General features: G+C 50.7%; 1 protein-coding gene across 1 annotated transcript in view; it reads left to right on the top strand.

Moving 5' to 3' along the window:
* The first annotated feature begins 5213 nt into the window (after positions 1–5213).
* ttk (zinc finger and BTB domain-containing protein ttk) overlaps positions 5214–24591 on the top strand; it is a 64706-nt gene continuing 45328 nt past the window's right edge. The window contains exon 1 of the mRNA XM_071599321.1: positions 5214–5863. The gene's annotated coding sequence lies outside the window, so the exon portion shown is untranslated. The remainder of the gene's footprint in view (positions 5864–24591) is intronic.

Genomic DNA, 24591 nt, shown 5'->3' with positions numbered 1-24591 from the left:
CCGAGTTTCGCACAAAACTTCACGGAATAACGTTGCTCTAAATTCAGATTCATTTTGTTTTTCGACGCGGACAAAAAACTTGCTTCACTAAAAACGGTGTCCTCACTCAACGACAGCCCGCAGGCGACTGAGGTTTGTGTCAGTCTGTTGCTAAGAGCCCCCTCCACCTTACCCTGCCAGGCAGACCCTCCTCCACCGCTCCGTTCGCGCCAGAGAAAATCAGTCCTACCACTTTTGGGTGCGACCCTGTATTCCAGCAACTGGCCTTCTTACTTGACCGATATTAGGTTACAAAGCAGCTTTGTTTTGTATTAGTTGATCCAAGCGGACGTCGCCCAACATATAGCGGAGCGGAATGAAACCATTTGCGGGAAACCATTTGCAACTTCGGTTTACGAGCCTTAAGTGCACCACCCCTATAGTGAATCTTGAAACCAGTATACATTCGGAGAAGTGTCTATTTTATTTCATGTTTCGCATGAATTTTCCCGAATAAATTGTGCAAATGTGAGTTACTAGCCGACACCTAAAGGAAGTCCCGAGCCAAAAAAGTCGACGGGCTACATTTTCTGCTGCGTCTGTTTTTTTATGAAGATTCTATCTACGTTCATACTTAGAGAAATTAACTTTTTGCAAGTGAGGACGCACTTTTCGGAGTGATTGAGTGTCTTTAGTGATATTGCGTACGACTGCTGATTAAATTGTTTAGATTGCAAAGTGCGGTATCCTCGAATGATAAATTTTTATCTGTCATTGTTCCTTCTTTGATTGCGAGGAAAATGACAAAGGATTGCCATCTTTCCCATGAAAATACACGGCAGAGGTTTTGCACAATATGGTTGAATTGTATACCGCCGTTCCAAGGATTTATGTTGAATTATGTTTGACCTGAGCTTCAAAATATCAGCAAAATGTATCAATCTGTGATGCTACGTGCAATATTAGGCTGCAAAACGGAAGTAATTAACCCTTTCTCTATGTAATACGTGAAATATTTCGTGCTGTACTTTTATATAGTAATTAAAGAGCTAGAGAGACGAATCATGGTCCATTTAAGTGCATAATTTCCATATGTCATAGCGTCAGTTTTTTCCCAGGAATCCGAAACCCCCATAAACATGTTATGTCTTCTATCCGCGCGCGGATAAGTAAGTCGATTGTTGCTAGTGGCGCTCATAAGATTTTCCTCTGTCGGCGCCGAAGAATCTGTGCACCGCCAGAGCCCTTGGCGCTATTGGCAAGACATCAGCCCGTGGACTCGGTCGCGAGAGACTCGGTGAAGAGTGTGGAGAGAGGAGAGAAATGAGTTTTGTATTCACGAATAGCGTTTAAGTGCCCTGAATTTCGCCGTTCTGGACGAATCGAGGCTCACCTCAAGGATTGAGCCTCCATCCCTTAAATCCCCTAAGGTAAAACCTCTCGCAGTTTCTTAAGACCCTGGCGATCCTAGAGGGACCCAATGAAAGTAGGCGTTCAATGGTCGCTTTCCTCAATTCTTATCTTGCACCTATGGTCCAAATAGGCACATGCATATTCGACAGACGGCTGTGATGGTCCATGAATCTCTTAAATGTAATAAAATTTTAGTATCGCCTTACTCAAAACGCACGTGCTTTCTTCGATCACACTTATCATTTCAGCCGAAAAAGGATCGCACAGCGCATGCGCCTTATGGGACCAAATACCCAACGTCTCGAAGAAACTCCGGGATATACATCAACAGTAACGTTCAACGGAGTCATCCGCTGGTATGCATTTCAATGCAACGGTTTCAGAGTGTAAAAAAACATTCGCCTTGACCGGGATTCGAACCCGGATCCCTCGATGTCCGGCCGAGTGCTTTTTACAGCATAAGTGTTTAAAGTTGGCTTTAACCTCGTTGACTGTGGCGCGTCGACGAACGCCTGTGACATTGTATGTACGGTATTTCGTCAAAACATCTTGTTCCTTTAAAGCCCCCAAAATTTCTGAGTTTAATAGGATGTCTCGATAGCTTAACTGGCTAATGCGCTCGGCCGGAAATCGAGGGATCCGGGTTCGAATCTCGGTCAAGGCGAATGATTTTTACACTCTGATATTGTTCTATTGACCCGAGATCTCATTACTCATCTGCTCGCACTGAGCAGACTTGTGCAGCGGAGATTCCGTGACGATCTATCCGCGAGCCTCCATATCTCTCTTTCGACCGACGCTGAAGCCAAATCGTCATCACAATTCTCCATTATCTCGTCGTCGAGCGGGAATTGCGAGCGCCTCACGTGATTGGGATCGGTCGAATCGAGGCGCCCACACCCTCGGCGAGGGAAGCAAGTGTGAGAGGGGGAGGAATAAGGAGAAAAGACGTTTTGTTTGGAATACTTCAGTTTCTCGTCTCCTTATCGGGGATCCCCCCCCCCCAACAATCCCGTTCCCACGTCACCCCCGCACACATCGAATGAAAAGGGGTGTTGGCGTCCGAGAGTTGGCGCGGATAAGATAAAAAGGTGCACGGGATGGGAGAGGAGTGGAGGGGGAAGTTGGAACCGGGGTGGCGGAGGGGCAGGGAGGTGATGGCAGCAGGTTGGAATCCGAGAGCGTGGGTGGTGGCTTGGAAGTTTTTGGTGGTGCTTGAGAGGGGAGGGAGCCCTGGATAAGGAGGTTCCGCCGAGGCGTCCTGAGGCCCTCCTCCCTTTCCTTCCTCTCCCTCCAGGAAAAGGTACCAAGGGAGAGGGTTGTTATATTTGGCGGTGGGGGTTGCGCAGTCCTCACTGCCCGCTCCGCTTTCGCTCGTCCGCTCTCCCCGCACATCACCCCCTCCCGGGCCCTGCTCCGAGTCACCCCCCCCCACTGTTCCCTCCCCGTTGAAACGCTTGCATCGGTGACCCCCCCCCACATTTCCGCCGCCCGCGTGTGTGCGTGGAACCTGCACGTCACCTCGGCGGTGTGAGCGCGATCCTTTGGTCGAATGAATGCGTCGCGAAGACGCCTTTGTCCCACGGCTCGCGGATGGTGGGACCCCGACGCGACTTGGGAGGGAGGGGAGGCGGTCCTCATGCGCCCTCCCCATCTTTAATCCGCCCCTCCCCCGCGGTTTTCTCGTGGGGTAAGAAAGAAGACCGGACCCACAGAGCTCGAGAATATTCAGAACCCTGAACCATATTATGAGCCACCCACTTTCTCCCCCACGTCACGCAATACCCGAAATTACGCCTCCCGGTCGGGAGAACTCTTTTGTTTTGAATTCGCTGGAGTTCGATTTTTTTGTGCTTCCGAGTCACCCTCCATTCATGCTGGTGTAGCGACGCGGTGCGCGGACGTCTAGTTCCACATAGGGTCCCGCGAACCACCACGCCAACCGAAAGCGGTGCTCGTAGAAGAGCGAGGGGTTCGTTCGAATCTCCTCCGGATATATTTTTTTCGACGACGACCCTCTTTCCCTTCCTCCCAATAAAGGAAGAAAGAAGGAAGTGAGGAGGAGGAGAGGGAGAGGGGTTCAAATTAAAAGTTTCTCCCCTTCTATAGCGTGAGGGTGCTTTTACGTACACACATACATCCATACACACACACACACACATGTAGATATATATATATATATATATATATATATATATATATATATATATATATATATATATATATATATATATATATATATATATATATATTCGAACGAGGTTAGAGGAAGGAGGTGGAGGAGATTGTCACGGTTGTTGAGCGATAACATTTTCCTCCCTCATACGCTCTACCCCTCCTCATCACCCTCGACCCCCCCCCCCCAAGCCGGCCCCGAACCCTCGCACCCCCTCCGCCTCTCATCCCCAATTCCCTTCCCCCGAAAGGATTCAGTGACCCCTGAGAGTTTCCTCGCCCACCCCCTTTCCCGACGCCGCCGCCGCTATCTCCTCTTCCTCCCTTCCCCCCAACCCCGCTGCACCCCGTATATGTTCACCCTCCCCTCCCCCTTATCCCTCCCTCGGCTGCGTTCTGGTGAGGTCACACACACACGCGCGCACACTCACCAACACGCACCACCCTGCTTCCCCCTCCACCACACCCCCTACCAACCCCTCCCGCACTCATACGCATCCCCTCCTCATCCCTCCTTCCCCCCCAACAACCCTTCGCTCCTCCACTCTTTCCTCCACCGCCGCCTCGTTCCCCCTCGGCGCTATGTGTCACGTGGGATTGTCTCAAGCGAGCTCTCAAGGTTCGCCCGTTTGAGTGCTAGCCGCGATAGCCAGGGAAGCCAGCCAGCCGACGAACCAAACCAACCAACCACGGAACCAACCAACCACTCTCGTAGAAGAGAGAGAGAGAAAGGGAGAACGCAGGAAGATCCGAGAAGGAACGACCCTCCATCCGAAAACTTTATTTTTTCGTCCGAGAAGGGGTTGTTTGCCGTGAGGAAGGGACGAAACGACGAGAAGGGAGGAAGGAGAGAGAGGGCTGTGTGAAGGGTGCGGCTTCTCTGCTCGTGGTGCGTGTGCAGCGGCGAGAAGGAGGGAGAGGAATCAAAGACATTCGAGTTCCCAATCCTCAGCTCCGCCTCCCTTCTTTCTACCCCGAAAGCAAATCGTCGACGGCGGTGAGGGCGCGCTCCCGGCACTCCTCCTCCCTCTCCGCCGCGGCCCCAAGAGTGGGCCCGCGGGGTTTTCCGGGGGTATTCCAACCCGCAGCGGCGGCCTCCCCCCCCTTCGGTTCCTCCACCGGACGACTCCGCGCAATCATCCTCCTCCCCGCACACACACACATGCACACACAGACGCACGCACCGATGCAGGCAGCGCTGCTACCACGAAGAGCGGTGGTGACGGAGCCACAGGAAATCCGCTAGGCGGAGAGCGAAGGGAAGAGAGGAAAAAACTCGGCTGAGAGCGAGGCGAGCGGTCGTGGACTGGCGAGAGAAGTTGGAGAGGAGTTTCACGTGGTGAGATCTCCAAAGGAAGGAATCGCCTCCTTTTCCTTTTTTTCCCGCTTCACCGGGGAGTCATCGCCGCTCTTGCGGGGAGGAAGTTGAGCACAACTCGACGGAAGGTATACGCGTTTGTACATATAAATATATATAAAAGGTGGTGTTTGTCGGTTTCGGCGGTGTAGGGGTTCCGGCGTGCCTGGAGGGGGAAGAGGGAGTGAAGGGGGTTGAGGAGGGGAGGCAGGGGGTGAGGATTCATCCAGGGGGCGGCGGAGAGAGGGCGGGAGGGGAGATAGGGGGGAGGGACAGGAAAGAGGGAACAAGGGAGTGTGAAAGGAGGCCATTTTCTGCTCGGCGACCGGACTAAACTGTTGGGGAGAGAGAGAGAGGGTGGAAGGACATCCCGACTCAGAAGGAATTCCCCTCTCTTTTTATTTTTTCTTTCTTCCTCTTGCGTCTTTATCGCTGTTGCTCTCCCTCAGGGGGTCCTTTAAATCGTGTGTCCCGGGGTTGAAGACGTGCTCGAGTGGTGGGGACGGCGAGTACGAGGCGGCAGGGAGGAAGAGTGGGGTCGCGGGAAGCGATCGGCGACCGGAGACTTAAATTCCCGCAGGATTTTGCGGTGCCGATAAGTTCGGAGGGTGCTTCGTTTTTTTGTTCGGAAGAGAAAAAAAGTAGGAGTGGATTTTGATTGCCGGCCCTCCCGAGAGAAGCAACGGGAAGAGTGACCGCCGAGAGGTGATACTTTATTTCAAAATCGAGTGGGGCACCCTGCAAGGACGGCTGTCGTGGTGTTGATTGTTGGTGACCTCCTTTATTGTTGCTGCGCCTCCGGTTTTTTTTGGGATAAGGGCGATCATTTGGATGCGTGCCGCGGCGGATCGCCCCCTGAAGAGTCAACCCTCGGTGAGTCCGGTGCCCTTTGTGAGGTGGTGTTGCCGTTGATGCCTCTGGGATGCGGGTTTAAAAGAGGTTAGTGAACTCCCGCCCCTTCTCTCTCCCGCTCCCGGCCGCCCTTCCCTACCGAAACGAAAAAAAAAGAAAGATACACCCTACACACTCCCCTAAAACCTCGCCCCGTCCCTGCCACCTTCCCCGCCCCACCCTCAAACCCTTCCGCCACTCGCCCCGCCCACTCAGAGGGAGGAAATAATTCGGTTTTTTTCTCCCTTCCTATCTTTTTGAGGTTCCATTCCCGAAAAAATTGAGGTTTTGGGTCTGCTGAGTCCTTTATTCGAGCGATCGTCCACGTATACCTTTCCATCTGTCCACGCACCGCGCATTGGCGTTGCCTCAGCATTTCTCTCCCTCTCGTCTCGCGGGCGAGAACGGGGTCTTCCTTCTCCACCACCTCGTCCCTATCCCGCTCCTCGCCCCCCCACCCCCATCTAGTATCCACCCTCCGCCCCATTCCACACCTTCCACCATTTCTCTCCTTTAAGCAAGGGGAGGGGTCGCTCCTCTTGGGCGAGGAGGCGAGGGTGCGGCAAGGCACTACGTACTCATTATCGTCTCTCCTTCTTCGCTCGCCCCAAGGTGTCCCTTCCACGACACGGCGGAGAGGTCGGGCGGGCCTTTAAACGCACCTGCTCCCCTCGGAGCGCGTATGAGTCGATTCAACTGGTGTTGCACGCGCGGTTTTAGACGGATGGGGTGTTGTCGGTCGGGAACCCACATTTCCAGATGGTTATCGTATTTTGTTTTGCTCCGGGAGGCGGGGGATGTCGTGGCTAGGGGGTGGTGGGGTGGGGGCGGGAGGGGTCGCGAGGATGAATGTAACGGATTTCCATAATGGGCGGGAAAATGAGAGTTTTCAGAAAAGGGGTTGTCCGAACTCGACGCTATGAAATTTTATATATATTATATATATATATATATATATATATATATATATATATATATATATATATACACATATATATATTAATATGTCTGTGTGTGTGTGTGTCGAAATAAGCGAAGCGCGCACACACGCGGGCCTGTTCCGCTTCGACTTCTTCTTTATCACCCCCCCCTTTGGCCTCCCTCATCCGGCCCTTATCGCCCGCCCGGCCGAAAGAAAGGATGCGGGCGCTAAAGGCTCGAGGTTGTGGCCCTCCATCTCTCTGCACTGCCCTTTTTCCCCCCGTTCCCAATTGAATTACGGTGATAGATGGGTACAAATGCGAGCTTGTGTAGAAACGAAGAAACGTATCTTCCGCTGAAGTTACTGCCGTGACGTCGTAGCCCCATTCATGGATGGCACGAGCGTACGGGCGCGGAGTGGGGGGCGTTGTCCAAATTCGTGGAGAGGGAAATGTGCACCAATGGCGTTGGGGGAGACGGGGGAATTTCATTCGCGTCGGACACCCCTGATGGGGCGGGGGGGGGGGGCACCACGGCGTCCTGCACTTTCGGCCGAGGCGCGGTGATCTGGAGGGCGGGAGGAGGTGGTCCTGCGGGTGGAAGGAAGGCGGGTGGGTGGCAGGCGATTCCTACCGAGATTTATTTCGACCAATCGCGAGCGGGGTGCCTCCCGCCACGTGTTTAGCGGGAAATGCGCGGCGGACACCGTTTTTTTTTGCCACGCACTTCTGATGATGCACATATGTGCGAACGATGCGCTCGTGTGTCCTCGTGTGCGCACTTGGGTGAAATCTCCCCTCCTCCACGCAACCCTTCCCCTCCCTCCGGTACCTCCTCCTTCCCTCCTCCCTCGGATCGCGGTCCCTCCTCCCTCGCGTCAAATCCTTTTGTGTGGATCTCCCTCTCTCTCTCTCCGCGGGCGGCATGCTTGCTTGCTTGCGTGGGCCCCCGTACGCTCAGGAATTTCCGTTTCGTTCGCCCGTCGACGTCGGCCACAGCGGCAGTGGCGGCTCGGAATTGCGTCTGCTGCGGTTGTTTCCCACCCCTTTCCCTCGCACCCTCCCCCCTCCTCTCTCAACCATCCACCCGAATCCTCTCCAACCCCTTGAAAAGCACGCCGAAACCAAACCCACCCACCGACTCGCTCGCCCGTCAACCCCCTCCAGCTTGTCCAGATCCATTCAGCACCGAACTCTCTCCCTCCCCGTATCATCTCTCTCACTCTCTCGGTATGCCGAATGCCACCCAGCCCGCCCTCGACTCAGCTCAACCCGCCCTCTTCTCTCTCTCTCTCTCCCTGCCCACCCTTGACGCTGAGCCCTGGCCTCTTCGCTCCCTCCCTCGTAACCCTTCGACTCGACACCCAACAACAACACACACGCACGCCCATTCTATCGCCGCCGCTTCAGCCCCCACGGCCTCTCCCTTTATTCCCTTCCCTCTCTCTCTGCTTCCCTCCACCCACCTTCCTCTCTCGCAGGCCCCTCATAAACTCCGCCACCCACTCCCCCCCGGCGCCCTCCCCCTCGCGCACACAAGCGGGCGGGCAACCCTTTCGCCTCTCCTCCCCTCCCCTACCCCCCTTTCCTCCCTTTCGGTCTGCTCGGTTGCGCAATAGTGAAAGCGTGCAGCTCTGTTACGCAAGGCTGTATAGGGCGGAGGTGGTGGGTGGGTTGGTCGGTGGGCGGCCAAGGGTTGAGAGAGTATGGTGGGGAAGGGGGTGTGGTGCTTGGGAATGGGTGGAGAATGGTTGAAGCCTTGAGAGCGGGGAGGGAGGCGGAGGTGGTGGTGGTGGGGATGTCAGGGGGTGGGGAGAGGGCGTGGGGGAAAATCGAGGGGTCGGAATGATCCTTTCACGGGGTGGTTGGATGTTTTTGGGAAGGTTCAAGGGCCCCTTTTGTTTTATTCGTCGTGACGTTTCGTAGATTCCTCAAGTGCGGGGTTACAAAAATAAAATAAATGCCGTGGTCTTCCCGCCCAGAAAAAAGTTTTTCGGTTTTTTCTCGTCTTTTTCTACTTTCCCCCCCTCTCCCCCTCAGGTCTTATCGCCCTTCCTCCAACCCTCTCACCCCCCCAAGCACCCCTCTTCTCCTCCTCCTCATTCCCCGCCGACCCACCCGCCCCCACCCCGCTCCCTTGGTCAAACCCTTTTCCCTCCCATTCCGTTTCACTTGGTTCCTTGTGATTTCAAAAAGTCGCAACAATCGGCCAGTGGTTCGTTCAGGACAAGTTGATGACGATGTTTTTCCCCGGAACTGAAGGTCCCTCGGCGCTGACGGAAGGAGGGAAACATAAAACAAGTGAAAGCATAATAAAAAGAAAAAGGACGATGTTTCGCAGGGGGGGGGGGAGGGCGCAGAAATATTTCAAGGAAGGGATGGAGGAAGAATGGATACTTTATTTTCGCAACGGCTGTCCCCCCCTCCCTCCCTGGTGGTTCGCTCGGAGGGTCCACCTCACAAACATCACGCGGATGCGAAAATTCCGCGCTCGGGACCGCCCGGTTTTTTCGGGGTTGACCACGTGTCGGCCCATTCATTTTGACCGCTGCTACCCCTCGACCCCCTTCTCCCGCCGCCCTCCTCTCCTGCTCAGTCCCACTTCTCCTCTGAGAGAAGAGGCCCCTGCCCCCACACCCCGCATGAAAAGATCATTTCGAAGGTTTCCTTTACCCCGCTCCCCCCTGCTATTCTCCTCTTTTATTCTTTTTTTTCGAGGTTGCCGCAATCTGGGAAATGCCTCGCCACTAGTGGGCGCGGGGGATGGGAAGATGGTGAGAGGAAGATGGAGCCGAAAGAGTATCATTTCGTCTCTTGCTTTTCTAGCGTTTTGGTCTTCTCAGTGGGAGGGGGGGGGGGGAGAACCCGCGCGACACGCGGTTGCGGCGACAACGCCTTTCAATTGTTTCCTCAGGTGGCGGAAACTCATAATTCAAGGGATGGATGGGAGAGGCGGACAAATGATTTTTCTGTGTTTCTCGGGCAATTTTCGGTTCAAGTGATTTAGATTTACGAACAGACCTACAGGAGCTACTATTTCTGCTCGATCTGAAAGTTAACACGACGAAAATAAAAATCTGCAGGGTTAATAATGCAAAAAAATAGGAAATGACGAAGATTTAGACAAAATATTTAGGTCAGCGGAGAAGGCATTCCCTAGCTGATGAGAGTGGGTGGTCTTTAAAATCATTCCCGTCACTCATGGGAACGCATCCATCCCCGATGGGCAACGCACCTTCCTCCCCATTCACGCCAGTGCATTTTCTTCGTCCTCGGGACCATCTTGGCGAGTGAGTGGTTGAAACAAACGGCAGGTGAGCGGAGGAATGCGACAGACGGACGCCGCGTGGGAACACCGAAAAGGGTGTGTGCTATTTGCTCGCTTTCAATGGCGCTCGGGGAATAAGCGCCGTCCGCGTTCCCTCGCGGAAACGGGGGTTGGGGGGTGGGGGGAAGGGTTCCGCACGGAAATATCCCCCTGCGATTCGGGCGGTAGCCCAATTCTCACGCTAGGTACGCCGGCGCCGATGTGAGGAACGGTTCGAGGGACCGAATCGAGTTGCGCGCCAACGATTGAGTACATGTGTGCGAGTTTACGTGCGTGCGTGTGTGTGTGTTTGTGAAGGGTGTCGGAGCCGAGGAGGAAGCAATTACGAAATACCTCTGGAATGCGACGGCGGTGTGGGGGATGGTGGGAGGGGAGTGAGGGAAGGGGAATTGAGGAGGCGGTGCTCGAGGAAGCTGTGTCAAGGTCTCCAAAATCATGGTCACTCATTAAAACCGGCCAGGAAGTAGTGGTCGTAGTAGACTCATCAACATCTCCGGGGATCGATTTTCGCAAACCTCTCCTCCCTCTCTCCATATCCCTCCCCTTAACCACCCCATCTGGCGATGAATTTCCAGTATGGGATAAGCGCACAGTCATCTTTCCCCTCCGAGAAAAAAAGAAAGAGCTGTAAGTCGCACCTTTTTTTTTATTTCCTCCGAGAGAGAGAGAGGGAAGGAAGGGTTGAACGAAGGAAGCCCTCGCCTCAGATCACGTGAATGCCCAGCATCATCCGCCCTTCACTCCCATCCCCCTAACCCTCGTCCTTTTTTCGGCGTAGCGGTTCTTTTGAGATTCTCCAACTCCCATCCTATCCCTCCCCGCCCTTCTCCCCACGACCCCCATAATTTTTGTTTCTTTTATTACTGCCGCGATCAGTGGTGGGGTTGCGGTGCCACTTGCCGCGCCGGCGACAACCCCTCTAGAAAAGGGAGGGGTGGTAATGTGGGAAGAGACCCCCCCCACACACTATCTCTATCTGTCGGTGTGAGCGCCGGGTGTACCAACCCCCACCCTTCCCCTCACGACGACCCCCTCACCCCCCGCCACGCAACCGTTGGATATCGTGGCGACTCCTCTCGATGCAGCAGCTAAAAGCTAAGGCTTTTGTATGAGAGCGAGCGAGCGAGAGAGCGAGTGAGGGAGCTTTCGTTTATACGGGGTCTCTCTCTCACTCTCCTCCCTCTCGTGGTGAAGGAGAGAAAGAGGGGGTTATTGACCCCGAATCCTGTAAGCCCGCCCGCCGCCTCTCTCTCCGCTTCTCTCGCTTCTTCCATCCCGTGAAAGCCATCACCACCTGCCACGAAGCCACCAGCACCACCGCCACCACCGTAGTCGGTCGTGGAGTACGTACGTTCCCCTGGAGAGTGGGCAGGGAGGGAGGGTGGGTCGGCTCGGACGGCTTGGGCGCTGGTGGTGGGGGCAAGACCCTGTTATAACTTCCATCCCGATCCCGCTATGGGATTCGGGGGAGGGTTGGGGAGGGGGGGCTCTCAAAAGGGGCGAGACTCACCCTCCTGCAATTGCCTCCCACCCCATTGCCGCCTCCTTCCACCCCTCAGCCGCCGCCACACCTACGCCGTTGGAAGCGGGCGCGAATGGGGGAGATATTCGCCCCGACGCGACGCAGCGAGCGACGACGCTCGGGGCCGCGAGATATAGACGGACGGGGCAGGGCAAACCGCGCGAAACGGAGTGGGTCGCTTCCCCTTCTTATCCCCCCCTTCTACTCGAGCCCCTATGGAAAGACACCAGTAAGCAACCACCACCGGCGCCGACTCGAAGAGGACAGGGGGAGGCTTTCTATCGCCTTATCCCTAACCCTCACACCCCCTCCCCCGGGCAGCAACCCATGGAAAATGCTTTCTCATTCCCTCCTTACACGTTCACTTTGCTCCGCGGTGGTTATTAATGCAACAAGTGCTTCCGTCATCGCCCCTCACCCCTCTACGCTCCCCCCTCTCTCCCGCCCCTCTGGAACGCTGCAACTCTGAACTCGTGTGAGTTTCCCCGTGTCCCTTCCTCTTGGCTTCTGATGACACTAACGTGATCTCCCAAGGTTTCTGATTATTCCGAATGTACCAAATCGGCTCTTAGTTCCAGCTTAAATGTGTTCGCTCGATACCCTTATCTAGTGGCAACTTTTGTGCACTTCAAAAATAAAAAGTCTACAATGTCGTACGGTTTTAAAAACTACCTCAAAATGTCTACAAAAAAACATTTGGTCATAAACCCTTTTTAACGTCCTCGATATATTCAACTCGCTGTACGCTATTTTCCTCATGTATTAGACCAAGTGACCAAAAATAAAAGGCATCACAGTTATGGTTGGAATATAAAAGTGACGGTTGGAAACCCTTGTTCGTTTTCGGAGCGTACATTCTTTTTAAGCATTGCGAGAGCACTTCATCGTCTTTCACGTAGAATTGTACGTGCAATCGAATTTCTACGATGAGCCTGCGTCTTTACAAGACAAGTCTAGAGATTCCTTTAAGGGCCACATTTGACGCTCTGCAAGCAGGACGGCGACGGCGGTAGGAATGCATCGAAAGAGTGAGTGGCAGCGCATTTAAACGAGCGCGACCGTGTGTTACCAGCGCCTCGATACCTGCGTGAGGACCGATCTCGTGGACGTAGAGAGAGGCGGAGAAAGAACCGCGGGGGAAAGCTCAATTGATACCAGCAGGGCTCTCTCTCTCTCTCTCTCTCTCTCTCTATACTCCATCCATCCTCTTCCCTACATCACACCCTCTTATGTATTTTTTTAAGACCTCCCCCTCCTCACCCAACCCTTGCGCGTCCGCCCACGCCCTAATACATATTTCTTCCCTTATACACCGCCCCTCCCCTCCCTCCCCCCTCTGCATTCCCTTCGTTGCCCCTCCACCCCTCCCCGGCCACCATATCTGCTCTTTCACTCCGCCCCTCTTGCTGGGTCGTAGATAAAGCTTGTTTAAATATGTGAGGAGGGAGTTGCGAGCGAGGGAGGGAGGGGCCGTGAGAGGGGAGAGTGAAGGGGTTCGGCTTGGAATGGGGTTACCAGGGGTAAAAGGGGACGGAGGGAGAGAGAGAGTGCGTCGGGTGGGAGGGCGGTAGGTGGCACCCTGTACACGTGGAAGGACTAGAACTCCGACGGAAGGGGATGGGGGAGGAGGGGGGGCGGGAGAGGGTGGGGGCAAGAGGGAGCGCCGCTCGCTTGTAATGGGAAACAGGAGTGTGTGTGTGCGCGCGCGGGGGGAAAGGGGGCGTGTGAGGGGGGGGGAGTCGCAGGAACTATGAGGGTTGTGAGCCGCGGGGCCCCAGCCCCGAGTAGCTGCTATATATCTCTCTCCTCTCTCTCTCTCCCCCGGATAGAGCGTCGTTTTTCAATCGGGGTATGGGGGGGGATCCGAGCCCCCCTTTGTGCACCCATCCTCGCTCCTCTATCTGGGAGGTGCCGGTTCATTCCCGTGGTGGATTGTGAGTTCTTCTCACACACAACCTCCTACTCCCATTCCAAGGGGCGCCGCGGAAAAGTAATTAAGCCGAAAGGGGCGGCGAGAGAAACCGAAGGATCGTTTTTGAGTGTGTCGCTTAAGACGCGCAGTGGTGAAGTGCGTGCGTACATGGGCGCACTCGGCGGCGCGCGGGGTCTTTCCTCGAAGCGACCACTCCACTGAATCGGCCCTGAGACGAGTGTGTGTCTCTCCAGGTCTGAGACTCACTCCCCCTATCTCTCGTTCGTGACAGCCGACGACACGACTCATAACATCGTCGGAAGTGTGTTGGTTTGAAGGTGCGGGAGAGATACTGGTTATCTCTGGATTAATGAAAGTTGAGATAAGGGAGACATCTTTAAGAGAAGCGAGATAAGGATATCCGAAATTTTTGGAATCCATCCAGCGTAGGAATCTCACGGTGAAGCTCCGGAGTATCCTTTTCCCATTGAAGGCCCTTGAATTTTATCAAAATGCAGAGACTACTCGGTCGCCATTCGAAGCACTAGTGCGTGAAATCATTTTGATGGAAAGAGGGATGACATTTATGAAATAGGCTAGAGGGAATACCGGCAGGAAGGAATGATTTCTCATTGAGATGTATGCTTAAAGTCAATCCTTTGGGCGTCCTATTGTTCCTCAATATTTCACCAAACCTTAATCTACTGTGATAAGGTGAACGCAGTCATCATTAGACTCGGAACCCTTGCCGAAACGACTGACTGACTGACAACGAAAGATTGTATGTGAAGTTTTGTCGACCGCCTGTTGCGCCAACCGTGCGAAAAGGAAAGACAAGACAAGTTTTCTTGTAATAATGCTGAATTACCCTCGAGCTCTCTTGAGACGTCGTTTTTTGATTTTCTCCTTGCATCGCAGTAATGGTCGGCAGGAATTCCTCAGACGGCAAGCAAAAAAGTGTCAACGGAGTTAAAAATTTTGATGTCGCTTCAACTCGTTCATTCTCTCATCCATTCGCTGAGTTGGTCGGTCGCATTGGCGAAGGGCGGCCCGCAGTAGCCCATCCATCGTCTCCGCGTCGGCGGATGGATGGATAACCCTCTTCTCCCCACCGCCCCTTCCTACTCTTTCCTGCGAATGCGCCTCGTATCATAAGTGTAAAGTTGGTTATCCTTGTGTTGGGTAACGTTGGAGGGAAAGAGTAAGGAGCGAGGTGGGGAGGATGGTGGGGGGGAAGGGGGGGGGGTTGTGGCGAAGGAAAAAGGGCAATAATCATAAAAATCACTTGAACGGGTAGATTTGGGTCACGCTCACTTCGGACGCAGCGGAGTCGATCTTATATCCCCCACTGCTCGCCCCCTTTCTTCCACCCCCTCTCACCCGCTGCATCGGGCTCTCTCTCCCCCTCCCCAACCCACCCTCCCCCCGGCCCCTGTCTTTCCCGTGTGCCCCTTGTACCCTCTCCTTGCGTCTCGGACGCCGACGTGCGTGCGTCCGATTCGACCGCCCGCTCGCTCGCGTCTCTCCTCGCCCCTCCAGCGCGTCCTTGTCGTCGTTTGTCTCCGGCGTCGTCCCCGGCGACCGCCGACATTGGCGCGGAATCAAACGTGGACGTCGATTATCCCGAGGGAAAGGTTTAAACGCCGATTGCCTCGTGTTGAAGGAACATCGATTATGTTACCAATAAAATTATATGCGAGCATCTTAGGAAAGTGCACTGTCATGCATATCGGCCTTCGTCCAATTCCATTGCGTAGAGGTGTTGTGTTTTGAAATAACACTTCGCAGAACTTACAGGACGTTCGATATGTGAGGAATAATTAATTAAGATTTGCGGCTCAAAGGTGTGGAAGGTGGGAAGGTTTCATTTTCATAAATCTGTAAAGAACCACTATCATAATGATGCGTGCTCGGGGTGATTACTTATCTTGCATGCACAATCAGTACTCATTAATAAAACTTGAGAATAAAGTGGATTTTTGAAATAATTCAAAGGATGAGGGTGACTGCAGTTGGTCCATGCAACTGGAGTTGTTTTCTGCAACTTCGATTATCCTGGAAAAAATGAGATTTCACCCTACCCGTCCCACAATCTCTCTCTCTCTGATTTTTATTTGTAAGTATGATGCAAATTGTTTAATAGAATTTGTATTATGATTTTAAAAAGACATCATCCTTAAAAAGACAACATCATCAGGGATTATTTGCCCAATTTTAATTTTGGTCTACGAATGATTCCCATCCTAATTCTCTCTGCGTTCCGTCCAGTCACGCCTCCCAAGTATTAAGGGTAGGAATTCGAAACAAAATGCAATGGTTGGTGTTAACAATATTTGCGCAGTTGCATCCCTAATGCGGCACAAACGGTGTGAATGAAAATAAAGTGGGCAGTTACAATACTTAATTCGCAGCATCCATAAATCAGTAATATCGACTTATTATCCCCGATATTATTTAACTTAAAATGCTTGCGCCACTGTTGAGGAGCAACGGGTGCATCAAATACCCCTGTTGAAAGTGATCCACTGACTGGGCCAAGCGCCTGTTCCCTTCCTCGGAAGCCTTCCCTTTATCTCCTCCTCAGTGCCCACTCCCCTCTCGTACAAAGTACAAGTTTTTTTTATCGCGAGCAGAGGAGTGATCTGTGAGGGAAGTGGCCATTGGGGGCGGAGGGAAGGAATCGAAGGAGATAAAGCTTTCGTCGTGCTGGCTCATTGTCGTGGGGTTTGGGGGCGGGTCCTGCCAGTGTTGCCCAAAAATCCCACCCCTCCCGCGAGCGCCCTCGCTCGGAGCCCTGGTCCCACCCGCCCTCTCTGCCCCGGACGTGTCTCTCCGCGGCCGGTCCTGCCATCGGGGCTGGGAGAGAGTCCCGGTAGCTTCCCTCGCAACGGTATCTTCGCCCTCGGGTGATAAGCCACTCGGGGCTGCGGAGATAACCAATTTGAAACATTTTCAGCGATGGTTTCAAAAATATTTTCCATTTAAAAAAATTTATACGATATAGACACACGACACATTGTAATTATAAGCACGCTGCCATGCACTTTCACATATCTATTTAACCATGTTTATTAAATAGCGTCTCGATAGCCTTTGAAATATTTCAGTTGTCCCATCGATTGCATTCCTCAACTAAATGTGGCGTTTATTTTGCGAATATAGTATATCACACGATATCATGTTCCTTTTCTTTGTCAAATGGGATGATATCACAAATGCAGCATGGCCTTTTGCCTCGCTATCCTATTGCTAGAGCTGCTAGTGCCCTTTTGAATTACAATGAGTTGCGACATACTAACTCAGCCAGGGACGGGATGTAGGTTTCCAAGAGGAAGGCGGACGGCTAAGAGCCATTTCTCCACATGGGTGGAGATGGTTTTAATGTCAACCCTGCAATGCATTCGTTATTTTTGAAACAAATTGTCACTGTAATGCTCATCTCGGAAGTTAGCGGTGTAGCGACGCAATTGTCTAGCCCATCTGTTGGGCTTGAAAATAATCCAGGAAGGTGACCCACACCCACTCCTTGGTTTTGTCCCTTTACTTGATCGATATTTGCTAAATTTTTGACAATGTTCCCTGCGAATAGTCTCTTTTTTTAACCCCAACGAAGCCCTTGCTTTCTCATATTGAATTCTCTCGTCCACCTTTGTTACCCTTAAGAGTTGCGATCGTCGCTTTATTTCTCTCTTCTGACTCTTCCGCTCTCATCGTTCGCACTCCTTTGTTGGGACGGATATTATTGTACGTATTTTCCTATCTCCCGTTCCCCGTCGAGCGCCCCCCCCCCCGGTCTTCATCTCTTCATCTCCCTTTTGCATCGCCTTCCGCGTTTATTTCCTTTCTCCATGTGAAGTGAAGATGTTTAAAAAAGTGGAGCGGGTGGTAGGTCGATCGCGAGCATATCTGCCGGACCCTCGTGAGACAAATTGAAGTTTTGCCCTGCACCCGTGGAATCCTGGAGCATATTTCTCTGTGGTGGATGCGGAAATTTTCGTGAGGAGAGTCTTCTTGTCGTCGCGAAGTTCAATTGGTTCAACTGTCGCAGTAATTGCCGTCGAGTGCTCAACTTTCTCCACGTCCCCGCCCAGATTGTTCTCCTCGAGACCGTGTACTCTCATCAAGAGTCGGGGGAGATGTTTAGGTTGGGGCAGATGATTTTATTCAGGTTGGGATACTTTTTGAAGGGGCGGCAGCGGCGGCGCTCTCCGGCGACGCCTTCCTCCCTCTCGCGCATCCGCGTGTCCCTTCAGTCCCCCTCGCCCCCACTCGATCGCTTTTTTTCCTGTTTTCCGATTCGTCTCCCTTTCCCACTTGAGTCTTATCAAGGGAAGTTTAGCCGTTGGCCCCGTGGACCTGCCTCCATCGTCCGTCCTCACGGGGCGAAGGTGAAGAGGAGACCGAGATGTAATTCGTAAGATTTCGTTCAACCAGCCGAGGCTATTTTTGTTGGTTTTTTATGGTTTATCCGCATTCAGTATTCTCACGAGGTGGGTGCGATTATGGGAACGGTTTCCGAAAACGATGGTCGGGGGAACATTATTGGAATATGTCTGTATTTATTTACTTGTTATACAATATTTTTAGTGTGCGTTAATTTTCGTCTTGTTGAAGTCGATTTTCTTTCGACGGTCTTAGAAAAGAGTTGACTTGTTATAGTAATGGGGCTTGAGCCGTAAACGACCCAACTCGGATTTGAAATAGAGGGACTATTTGTAATCCCCTCTACATAAGTAAACATTTTTTGTCCTATGCAGAGCCTTGGTTGTTAAAACATTAGGCAGATAGTTCTCGTCTGACATTAGTTGTTGTACGAAATTGTGTAATTAATATATTAGCCATAGATTTTAGAGAATTCACTTTTCGGAGATCCGAAATTTCATGCTCGTTTTTACCTCGCAAAATAAGTTGATCAGCTCTCGTAATTGCGCAAAATGTGTGTACACGTACGCGTTTGCGAGGCGAATGGGGAAGCTTGGCTCTTATACGTATTACTCGACCGTGGTCTGCTTGAGGGAAATTTCTTGGCACTCAGCGGGTCTATCTAATTTAGTCCCAAATGAGGCATATCACTACCTCCACCGTTTTAACTGTTTCTTTATGAAATAGAGATTAGTTCTCGTCGATTAAATTTATGTGTTGCTCTTTCAATTTATTATTCATCCTGTTATATGCTATTTGAATTTTTAAAAATATAAACCCAGTTTTTGGCCCACGAATCCGTATTTTGAAAAATCATTGATTGGTTTCAAGTTCATTTTAGGTCATCCGGAAGAGAATTTTCTTTTGTCTTGAAAGAACATGATCACCGCAAGCAAACATTTTTAAAATTCACACTAAAAGTAAACGACTGATCAGGATTTTCGGATTCTAGGTCAATATTTCAACATTTTATATGATGCCATTTAGTCTTTGAACGATCGAAATTGTAAAAAAGATAACGCTAATCAGTATTGAGTTCACATGCATCGCATGAATCGTTCATCGTATTTAATGGAAAAATGAGTCGAAATTGAAATCCCTCATATTATTTCGAAAACGAAACTTTTCTCTTTGATTGGAACACTTTGTTTTACTTGCCCTGACTCTTCCATGCGATTGATATCTCTCTATATCGAAACTAATGTCCTTATTTCGAACAGCAATCATGCGAATCCAATGGGGTTTGTAATATTATTTTCCATAGATTCATTGTTTTTGGAACTATGGCGCAGTCTGATACGTGCCGAGGAATCTACGCGAAAAAGAGTAATTGTTAATTCCTCAAGAGATAATTATTCTTTCCTCCCCCTCTTCTCGGAACTCAAACCGATTGATGGTCACGTGGCAGCGGCTTATTAGGATCATATTTATGGCTCCTTTTAGAATTTACGTGAGTGTCTATTTCCTATCCGCCCTTTTGCCTTCGTGTGTCCAACGTATGCACTCGGCTTTGTTCACACCTGTGAACCGCTACCAAGGAATCATAAAAAAACCACTCCAGGCACATCTCCGCGTGCATCCCAGCTTTCAGCTCTCCGCATCCGAAAGAATTCGCAGGGACGTGGTCGGAGTAGTTTTATGATCGCTAGTCCCGAGGAAGCCAAAGTGTTAAAAGATCGCGGTGGTCTCCGTCGGCCTCGTCAGCGTCTCATGTTCGCACGTCCCCGGATTTGCTTACTCTTTAGTAGTCTCTTCTTTGGCCAACCTTCGTTCGATTCCCAAATGGACGCACGAGCGTTTTAACTATCAGGTAGTATGTATAACCCTTCTAGGTGGTAGGTTTCCTTTCCTTCTACATTAATTACGTCGTCCCGAAAACCTTCTTATCGCTGCGGAAAATCACTCCTTTATTCCCTTGAAGTTTTTCATTGTGGCCCCGTACTTCGTATTAATAATACCTGTTTGAGAAGCACTTTGGGAACCCAGACCATTGAACTCGATTTTTTGGTATTCTTAATTTGTTAAAGGGTGGAAATTTTTCAAAAAGGTCCCCCGGGAAAAATTGAATTATTCCTTTGAGTAAACCGTGTGTCGAGATTCCCGGGGGAATCGGTGAGGAAATTAAACAGCAAAAAAAATATCGAAAACGAAAAAACTAGAACAAACAAAATCCAGTTTGGCATCATCAAATTCCAATTCCTGAGACCCTTTGCTGATTTTGACGTCATTTATTTCTTTTTGGCGATGTAAAATATTTCTGAGAAATGATTTTCCTGCATTGTGCCCGTCCATCTTTATGATTTCCCGGGTTGTGTGTTATTTTGTAAAATAAAGCGACACTTGGAAGATAAGTGGAAAACTCTAAAAGAGTAAGGGAATGAAAACTTTTACTTAAAAAGATTATGAATGAATGTCTGAGAAAGCACATTCGTCCGATAAACCACGCTCCACAACCCAACCGTCATCTTCCAACGCGAAGGCAAACGTTGCATTTCGACCCACGACGTGTGATTCACACATCAAGGGTCGCTAGTTCCTTTCCTTGTATGGTGCGTTAGGCTTCCTAGAAACCACGATACCCAGAAAATCACAAATCTCGGTCGGCTTTGGTTGCGAGTGCCCCTAGAGACTTCATGGTTGGGAACCTGACGTCACCAACCCTATCATCCCCCGCTCGGTTCCTTCCCACCGAAGTCCCCGCATGGGACGGCGAGCGCCCCTGGCAAACGGTGGCAGTGGGGATTAACGAGTGGTGTCCGGGGAAGGGGGAGGAGGGGAGAGGGAGGGTTAATGGGGGGAGTAGGGGACGGTCGAGGAGGAAGGCAGCGTTTTTCATTTATTTGGAGGAAATAAAACGCGTTTTCGTCTCTCACTCCGATCCCACCCCTCCACCATCCTCTTAGCCCCCCCCCCCCACCTGTCCCCTTCCCCTTCCCCCACCCCCATCCTCCCCCTAACGAATGAAGTCGTCTATCTCTTTGCATGAAAACGCCTCTACAGTCAACAAGTGGTTTTACGTTAGTGGGGCGTGGGTGAGGGTGGAAGTGGGGGCGGTGTACCGCGAGCGACAGAGAGGAGGGTGGTGGGGGAGGAGGGAGGGAGGGAGAAGGGTGGTCGGGCGGGGGGACTGCTGAGCGGGCGTGGGAGGGCGAATATTTCACCCGCTCATTTCCGAAATGTGTAAAAGAGAGTGACGGGGCGATAACTCGAGGGATTCCCACCCTCCCTCCCCCCGCTCTCCTGACCTTTCCTCCCTCCTCCTCCCCATCATCACCTTTTAATGACCCCACGCCCTCGCCCGTACCGAGAGCTCTTCCGTCCGAGGCACCCGTCGCCGCCACCGCTCGCGTGCCTCCCTCTGCCATCTCCCCTCCGCTCTTCGCGGATCGCCTCCCTCAGTGGAGTGGAGTTGAATGGCCAAAAAAAGATATTTTTATATATGCAATGAGAGACGGGTCTTGAGGGATAGGAGGGGGGAAAAAGAGTTATTTCGTCCGTGAAATCTCATTTTTTCGAATCTCGCCCCCCCCCAAACCCCTTTTATCTTTAACGTGGCTGCACGTGTGTGTGTGTGTGTGTGGAGGATGGTTGCGTTGAAATACGCTCAGCGTTGCGCAAATGTTTGCCTCCAATATCATCGTCAACCCCCTTGTTTGTTTGAGTTTCGGCCGAGTCGCTCGGCTGAGATCCTGCGGGGCTTACCTAGTTAGTCGGCAAGATAATGTGCCGCGGGTGATGGCGGTGTGGGTGGGGAAGGCGGGGGGAGTGAGGGAAAGGCGGTGCGGCGGTGGAGGCACGAGGGAAGCGAGCGAAGAAGGGGAGCCTCCTTCCTCTTTCTTTCCCTTAAATATCTTCCTCGGAAATTATCCGACGGAGGACCGGGTGGGTGTCTCGCGTGGACGTTCGTTTAACGGTTAATGGATTTGTGACGATAATGTCGCGCCGGCGGTAATCTTGTCAAGAGTGACGGATTAGGCAATGTGTCATCGACTCTCAGTCCAAAGACTTCCAGGATATGGCTCCGCTTGGCGATGATCCCGCTCCTTTCCTTCTCGAGCCGTCTCACGAGCTTTCTCTCGCGAATTTCGCGTTGAAATTAAAAAAAACCTTGTCTCAGGACGTTGTAATTGGTTCTCATCTTGGTTTTTGATTGGAACCTAGAACGCCGCGCTGCAGCTTGGCAGTGATGTCATGCGAAAAACTTTCTTTTGAATGTATGCGTGAATGAGAAACGAAAATGCACCTATAAGTTGGAAAATTTATTAATTGTCCCAAGTTTATCTTTCGTTGGTCAATCGATTTTATTTGGATCGCCTAGGACTGAAAGCAGAAATGCAACCCAAGTGCCTTGATTGGCGTACATTTGCTGCAAGGGTGATCGCTTCCCAAGAGTGCATCACTTGCAAGAAGAAAACTTCCAAGTCACCATCGTCGCATTCCTCATGTCCTCATTTCGTTCAGATCACTGTCAACTCAATGCTCGACGTTCGTCACCATTGAGAACTTCTACTCTCCGATATAATCGCTTGATAAGCCAGTTAATCACGCCCTTAATCCTCGTTGACGACTTTTTGAATTAAGATTAACCTTTCTTTCTATGTTCCAGTTAGTGGATTTTTTTCCTCAGTATCCTCAATATTCTACCCTATTAAGGCTTAAGTTTTCTTTTCTGATGAGTTTCCTTCGTCTCAGTTGATGAGTCGAACCACGCGAGTGTGCATAAGTTCCTAGGGCTATCTGTGCTAGCCACTGGTAACAATTTCACTCACTACTCCGTTCTCATCCATTTCAAGGTAACACACAGACCGCTTATAATAAGATACGAGAATTTGCACTACCTTTGTTAATGTAGTGGCTATTAGTTGCCAAGTTTTAATTCGTCCTTCGGTCCTTAAAATACGAGTAGTTGAATTGTCAGTGGAGCTGATGAAGAATTTCTAGCATTAATTACAGCGGCACCCTTTCTTTTGCCTCAATCTCCTAATCATTGGTCGCAAACTCATGGTTTTCTCTTTTGGAAACGAGATTCCTTTTTGTTTAGCGTCTGCCAACTAAAACAGGAGCAAGACTAAGGCTCACGCGCGCTTCTCGGTGGCAGGGAAGCACAATGAAATGTTTTAATCTACGAGTTGATGTGGCGATCCATTGTAACTTTCCGAGAAGACATAACGTGGGTTGTTATTTCTAAATATTGAGTTCTTAAGACTTGCAATGAAGGAGGGAGGGAATATACTACCTTGATCAAAAAGTTCCCGGAATAACCACCGTGTGGCGCTCCCATCGTTCCGATTTGAGTTCTGTTTTTTTTTGTTAAATTGGTACATCTGTTGTTGATATTCCCTTTAAATCTTAGTGTCATAACTTGATATTTGCAAAAGTTACGTAGCCAAGAGTACATCTATCTCTGTGTGTGTTGGCGATTTTTTACAATTGCAGAAATGGATTTAAATTTGCAACAACGAACTTGTATTAAATTTTGCGTAAAAAACGGATTTAGTGGCGCACGGACGTTGGAAATGTTGGAAAAGTGTTTCGGCAACGATTCTCTAAAAAAAACGGTCGTTTACCAGTGGCACGAGCGGTTCAGAAGTGGTCGTGAGTCAATCGAAGATGATGAACTCAGTGGCAGACCATCGACATCGAAAGTCGGTGAAAAAATTGATAAAGTAAAAGAAATGTTGGTCAATAACCGCATATTAACCATCAGAGAAATAGCGGAGGACTTGAACATTGCCTATGGATCCGCCCAAGACATTGTGGTTAATGATTTGGGTTTCCGTCGTGTAGCAGCAAAGTTGGTGCCAAAAGACCTCAATTTCATGCAAAAAAGAGACCGTGTTGACGTCGCAAAAGACATGATTTGCGAGGCTGAATCCGATCCCACATTCATCAAAAGGATCATTACTGGAGACGAGACGTGGGTTTATGAGTACGACACGCAATCCAGACATCAGGCAAGTGAATGGCGTTCACCAAATGAGCCGAGACCAAAAAAACCACGTCGTTTCCAGTCAAAAAAGAAGGCAATGCTGACGGTTTTCATGGATTACAACGGTGTAGTGCATCATGAATTTTTGCCAGAAGGCCAGACAGTAAACAAAGAGTATTATTTGGGCGTTATGAGACGTTTGCGTGAAGCAATTCGCCGAAAGAGACCAGAAATGTGGGCAGAAAACTCGTGGATTTTGCACCATGATAACGCACCGTCGCACAGTGCTATCATTATTCGTAATTTTTTGACGAAAAATGCAACAAATACCATCCAACAGCCACCGAATTCACCTGATTTGGCTCCCTGTGACTTCTTTCTGTTCAATCGAGTTAAAAAACCATTACGGGGAACGCGTTTTAGCAGCCGAGAGGAAGTAATGGAAAAATCGCAGGAAGCACTGATGGACATACCGAAAACCGAATATAAAAAATGTTTCGAGGATTGGATCAAGCGCTGGCATAAGTGTGTTGCAGTCGATGGGGATTACTTTGAAGGGGACAATATAGATTTAGATGAATAAACTTGTATTTTTAATTTTCTGAATAAATTCCGGGAAATTTTTGATCAAGGTAGTATTTAACTTATCCTGAACGGTAAATATGAAATTATTTGACATTAATATGGGCGAAGCCTAAGTTTCCCTATTAAGCGAATAGAAACGATTTTTTCAATTAATTTTA

Source organism: Hetaerina americana, unplaced genomic scaffold (assembly GCF_022747635.1).
Source record: "Hetaerina americana unplaced genomic scaffold, ioHetAmer1.1.p SCAF_11, whole genome shotgun sequence".
NCBI classification, from domain to species: Eukaryota; Metazoa; Arthropoda; class Insecta; order Odonata; family Calopterygidae; genus Hetaerina; species Hetaerina americana.
This window is presented reverse-complemented; position numbering and strand designations above follow the sequence as displayed.